Below are 6373 nucleotides of genomic sequence, written 5' to 3'. Positions count from 1 at the left end.
ACTTCTGAAGACTTATCTGTCTTAAACACTGTTGTTGGGGGAAATCATGGCCTATTTGAGATAAGAGTAAATGTAGTAGTGCTTATCCTTTTTTGTTATCTAACTAAATTATAGAAAGCAACAAAAATACAACTGAATATTTTTCAGACTGCACAGGGGTACACAAAGTAAGTGAAATAAAACAAATACATTTTTAACTACATTCCATTATTTAATGGACTAGTTGACTGCAAAAGTTACAATGGGCATGATAGTGGGTGTCCAAAAAAAGAACCAGTCTCTGTCGCCTTGTTGTTCAGGAGCAAGAAAAGTCCTAGAAAACATGTGGTCTATATGTGCAGTCGAAACTACTGGGGAATGAAATTGCAAGTTGGTGGATACAGAGGAGTGTGATGATTGAATGGAGAGAAAAACAGGAATTACATGTTTATTAAAACAGGGGTGTCCAATCACAGTCTGGGAGGGCCATTCCACTTCAGGTTTAACTGGTAAAATGGTTTTGGAAGGAGGTTTAGTTAAACAATTTAGAACAGGTTTGGAAGGGCTACCACTTAATTAAAGCATCTAGAATAAGGTTTGTACCTTTAACACCCTTGAAGTAATGTACTGTACTTAAGAGAATCAACCGGGTATCTTACAAAATGTTCCGGCAAAGATAGCCTAGCATTATCAGTTACCAAAAATAAAATTGCAATTCCTCCTGCCAAAATGTTTAGGAGATCTTTTGACCTGATATTTAAAATGTATATAATATTTGTTTTTACATTCTTCATATTATTTCTGGTCTGATACATACATATCAAATAGTTTATTTAGTTAGTTATCTGAAACTTACTTAATTACAAATAGCAGTAGTCTAGTCTACTGCATGTAATGCTGCCAAGTTTTATTTTTTTCATGTTCTCCAGGGTTACTTGGCAAACTACCCAGAAATTTAGCCTATGTAACATGATATACAGTGCATGTTAACGTTGCTGTATATAATGTAGTCAAGTCAGCAGATTTACAGAAAAATGACCAATTACACACCTAATGCCAACATTGTGAAAAGAATTTAAAAAATCAAGAGACCTATCCTTTTAACAAAACATTCAATGTAACAGAAGTTTCAAGTATCAATGAAATCAAGAACCACACCTTGCCACATTCATGGAATCTGAAGATGGAATCTGAAATCCTAATCTCTACGTTAAAAATAGAATTTGGCATTAACTCTGCTGTCTTAAGAAGCCTAAAAAGGTCTCAGGAAAGGAATAGCCTTACGTTTATACATTTTAGCAGCAAAATGTTTAATACAAACAATTGTTGCATACCACATAAATGACATTCAAAGAAAGATAATTTTACTGTGCAATTTATATGAATGTGAAAATTGTAGACGTCTAATTGAAATTTGCTAAGTTTCTAATTTCAAAGTACCTGCTATTAGTCACTTGCAAGCTAATTATATAAATACTGTAAATTTGGAGAAATACTTTCTTGAATGAAAGCATTTATTAAGATATGACTTATGTTGCACCAATGTATTTTAAAATACAAAAACAGGGAGAACATTGATGTAAATTCTATATATAGTACAATGCCTATCCATAAATGGGTTGGCTGGGGAGCAGCATTCCTCCACTGTGGGATAATATTTTTGTTTTCATCAGCAAGTGGTTCCCAACGGGATAAGGCTGAGTTTCCTCTCTGCTTTGCAATCTTTAATTCTTAAAAGGTAAGTGTTTTCACTTTCTTAAATACACTCTGTGTTAAACTACTTTCACCAGGTGAGGGGATCGTCATCCACTATTATCAATTGTTTTCTTTCTACAGAAATTGACATTATTTGTTGAATTGAAAGAAAAATCACAGTGTAGCAAGTCTGTCTGATGACTCTTCTGATATCTAGTATTTATAAGTTATAAAATGAACGCAATATATTTTTCATGCACTTATTCTAAATATACACAAATTCATTATATATATATATATATATATATATATATATATATATATATATATATATATATTATATATATATATACACACACACACACACACACATACACATACACATACATACACACACACATATACAGCACTCCAGATTTGGGGTCTGGGAGTAACTTCCCTTTAATTTTAACTCAGATTAAAATGCAACATTACCTTGAATTCATGAGTAATCTCGATTAACTACTGTACAATATTTAGTAGTAATAGGGTAGGCATTAAAAAATAAATAAAAAGCAATGTTAGCAATGTTACTTTGAACTTCTGTACAACCACCAGTGTGTTCAAGGTTCTTTATCGGCTCAGCACATTTTTTTCAAGATACAGTATCAGACTGACTGCTAATTAATTACATTATTTATATTTCTTACTTATAAATGCAGTGAACATGTTAAAACTTTAATATAAAGCCATACAGATAAACAAAAGTAAGGAAATGCATTTATAAATTCTAAAACAGTTTGTTTAATATTATAGGCACCTTTTTTAACGGTTGCCTGTGATGATAGTTCCAGTTGGATGTAGCTGGACTGGAATGTTTACACTTCAACCTGTGCATCTTTGAATTTTTCTTATTTCTTACTGTGATTGGCGCCAAAGACAACTGGGCTAGCCAGAGATTGGATAATGTTTGTTGGGTTTTCTTATGTAGTTTCCTAGTAACTGAAGCTATTGGGCCAGTTTATATGCAGGGCTATTTACACGTGGTGGCGATGCACCTGCACGTTTGGGAAAATTACTTGTGTGAATCAGGTTTTTGGCCTAAAAAACAAAAACAAAGAGAGGGATAGGGATAATTACTCATTTACTCATTACATAATCTCATTTAATGGGAAAACTACGCCCATTTTCACATGGAAACCCGCTGTCTTGTAAAGGGGAAATTCACAGGGAAACTACATACCTGTCTAATAGCCTTTAGAAAGAATGTATATGCAGGGGTCAGGGGGGAGTTCAATAAAAGTTACCTCGCTCTATTGCAACCTGGTGTCCATCTCCATGTTTCTAAGATAAACGTACATGGTGTCAGATGAAAAAAAAAAAAAGTCAGAAAAATATAAATTCCGATTCTGAGAAGAACAGTCCTCATGCTTGATTTGTGCCTTTAAACAAAGACAATCAAAGTCAAGAAATACGAATGAAAAGTAAAAGTCTCGTGTGCATGCATGAAAGTTTGCCAGGCCAGTGTTTGCACTGATTCTGTATAGAGTAGCTGGAGAAGAGAAAGCCTTCACCAGGGTTGCTACCCAACCTCAAAAGGAGAAGTTGACTCCCTGCCAGAAAAGTAACACGTTAGCTGTAAAAAAAAAAAGGCAATGGCATCTACAGCAGTACAAAGTTCATCTCCAGAAACTTTTGACTTCTCCAACGGTAACTGGCCAAATTGGATCAGGCAGTTTGAGTGCTTCCGCCTAGCACCTAGGCTTGATGAAAAGCCAAAAGATTGCCAGGTGAACTCTTTACTACATTGGGGGATGATGCAGATGATATTTTGAACAGCCTTTCAATAGCTCTGCATGGGGAAACACAATGTTATTTATGAAAGAGCTAAGTTTAATATGAGACGTCAAAAAACAAGGTGAAAATACGAAGACATTTATCACAGTTGTACATGCCCTACACAGACAGTAAAAGAGTGTGGGTGCTCTGGCAGCTAAAGAAAACACTCATGGAAAGACTGTACAACCAGGGAGGCTGAATGTTGTAAATGCCACAAGAAGGGACACTTTGCAGTAGCATGCCGTTCTGCTCGTCTTATAGACACCGTCACACAACTGAACCTGAATTGAATGACAAGGATTTTGCATTCCTTAGCGAAGTGGCAACAACTGCAGCAACAGAATGGAGACACGCTGGAGTTTAAGCTTGACACAGGAGCTGCTGTGACCAAGATCCTTGCGGAAAAGTTTAAACAGGAGCAAGATGGCAAGCTGACGAAACCAAACAAAGTCCTGTATGGGTCAGGTAACAATGTCTTGGATGTTCAAAGGTGCTTTAGAGGCACTAAGGGAACAAAGGGAACAGCACTGCCCAAGACATCTATGTGGTTTCCGGACTATCAAAACTGCTGCTTGGCCTGCCAGTAATTGAAGCACTAACTTAGTGCACAGAATTTATGAAGTGATGGAGCTTCAGGAGAATGTTCTTACCACAAACCCATCAATGTTCAATGGACAGGGGAAGCTCTGTCCTCCCCATGCCGCGTGCCGATCCACTTGAAAAGCAAAGTCTGTGACCAACTTGATCACAGAGAGTTTGGGTGTCATATCTAAAGTGAATGAGCCCACAGTATGGTGTGCTGGTATAGTGGTGGTACCCAAAGTCAATGGCGAGATCAGAATCTGTCAACCTCACTCACCTGAACACATGGGTTAGGAGAGAACGCCATATCCTGCCATCAGTGGACCAGACGCTAGCAATACCTTCAGATGTCAAGCTCTTCACAAAGCTAGATGCATGTTCTGGTTTCTGGCAAATACCTCTTGCTAGTGAATCCAAAGCCGTCATCACAGCCATCAAACACGGTTTTGCGAGACATGGTGTTCCAGAAATCGTTATTTCAGACAACGGACCACAGTTTACGTCAGAAACTTTTGCAGCATTCGCTAAAGACTTCCAGTTCACGCATGTGACCAGCAGTTCCCTCTACCCTCAAGCCGATGGCGAAGCAAAACGTGCTGTCGGGACGATCAAGAACCTCTGGAAGAGATGGAGCAAGGTTTGGAGCAAGGTTTCTCCCCTGTGCAGCTGTTAATGGGGAGACACCTCCGTACTCCAGTACTGCAGATTCCCACCTCCCTAAATCCGGAGTGGGCAAATCTGAAAAAGTTAAGAAAACTGGATGAGCAGGGAAGAAGGTGACAGGACGGACAGTACAATGTACATCACCGTACACACCCATTACCTCCACTGTCATCAGGACAGAAAGTTTGAATAACTATGGAGCAAGTGTCTGGATCAGTCGTCAAATGAGACTCCCAGATCCTATCTGGTGGAGACTGACAAGGGACTGTTCAGACGCAACGATATACACCTTCATCCAACAGTCAAACCTGTTGACGAGGCTTCATCTCTGCTACACCAGAAACATTCCACCCGTGCAAACAAAGCAAACCTGTCCATTACCAGGTCTGGACAATCTTCGAAACCCCCAGAAAGACTTGACCTGTAAAGGACTGTTTGGTCAAATATGGTCAGGGATGGTGGGAGAGGTCAGGTAATTTAATTACTTGGGTTCCAGTTTTGTGTATTCCAGTTCAGTTTGGGAAAATGAACACTATGCAGAAACAAATAAAGTTAAAAGTGTTGATGTTATGTGTTTCTTTACTAAAAGAGGGAGGTGTCCTGTATAGGGTTCATTTACAGGGAAACTACATACTTCCTGTCTAATGGCCTTTAAAGATGATGTATATCCGGGGGTCAGGGAGGAGTTCAATAAAAGTTACCTCGCTGTATTACAACCTGGTGTTCGTCTCCGTGTTTATAAGATAAACGTACACCCGCATTTCACGTGAAAATGTAAATGATCTTGTTTGTCCTTATGTGACACGCCTCAAAATATTGCAAGGAAACAGGTCAGTTGTTACTGTGGGTTTTTTATTGTTGTTTTTTTGCTGTATGTCTCCTGTCATGCTGTATATCACAAGAGGGTTTAGATTTCTGTATAAAACCACTTACAAATATACCATAAACTGCAGTGTACACTTCTTATACTATTAAAGCAGTTGTTTGAGAATACCCTTGCTGTAATTACAATGCTAAAGTTAGCATGAAGAGCAAGCAAGCTGCTTAAATGTCTGTAACTCAATTAAAAAAAAAAAAGTGTTTTTTTTTTTATCCCAGCTATGTCTGAAGACAACGTGTGTTGGTGAACTCTATGTCATGAGCCAGCTCGATCGCCCAAAACAGCACAACAACCATATACACCAACAAGTTGTTGATGCCCTATCAGAACTAACCAAATAAAATTGCAAATTAACATATTGATTGTGTTTTATTTGTTTGCATCATTAATATTTAACACAACAGTAAATCCAACACAACTTAAAAGAAAGGAGAGGCAGCAAGAGCCTCCTCAGATCACTGCTGTCCAATTGAAACTGGCAGCTGAGGTAACCTTTCACCTGTCTGTCTCACAGACACCCACTGATTCCTGAACACCTCATTTTGTTGTTGACAAGAGGCAGGATACAGCAGGCAGTGGCAATTTTTGGAATTAACTCATGTTGCACTTCAGTCCATTTCATCAGTACCCGCCACCTCCATTTCAAGTGCCCACAACCAGTATTTGCCCAAGCATCCGGACGGGTAGGGTTTCATAAGCCAAGGTAGAATACACAGCATCACCTGATCCCCTATATGCTGTATTGCCTGAGTGAAA

General features: G+C 38.4%; 1 protein-coding gene across 2 annotated transcripts in view; it reads left to right on the top strand.

Annotated features, from left to right (window-relative positions):
• Positions 1-1617: 1617 nt before the first annotated feature.
• Positions 1618-6373, top strand: part of LOC121315762 (myomesin-2-like) — a 48665-nt gene continuing 43909 nt past the window's right edge. The window contains exon 1 of one of the 2 annotated variants that reach the window (XM_041250143.1): positions 1618-1717. The gene's annotated coding sequence lies outside the window, so the exon portion shown is untranslated. The remainder of the gene's footprint in view (positions 1718-6373) is intronic. The other variant, XM_041250144.1, reaches the window with a different exon arrangement.

The sequence above is a fragment of the Polyodon spathula genome, chromosome 5 (genome assembly GCF_017654505.1).
Source record: "Polyodon spathula isolate WHYD16114869_AA chromosome 5, ASM1765450v1, whole genome shotgun sequence".
NCBI classification, from domain to species: domain Eukaryota; kingdom Metazoa; phylum Chordata; class Actinopteri; order Acipenseriformes; family Polyodontidae; genus Polyodon; species Polyodon spathula.
The sequence above is the reverse complement of the archived record's forward strand: the minus strand, read 5'-3'. Positions and strand labels throughout refer to the sequence as shown.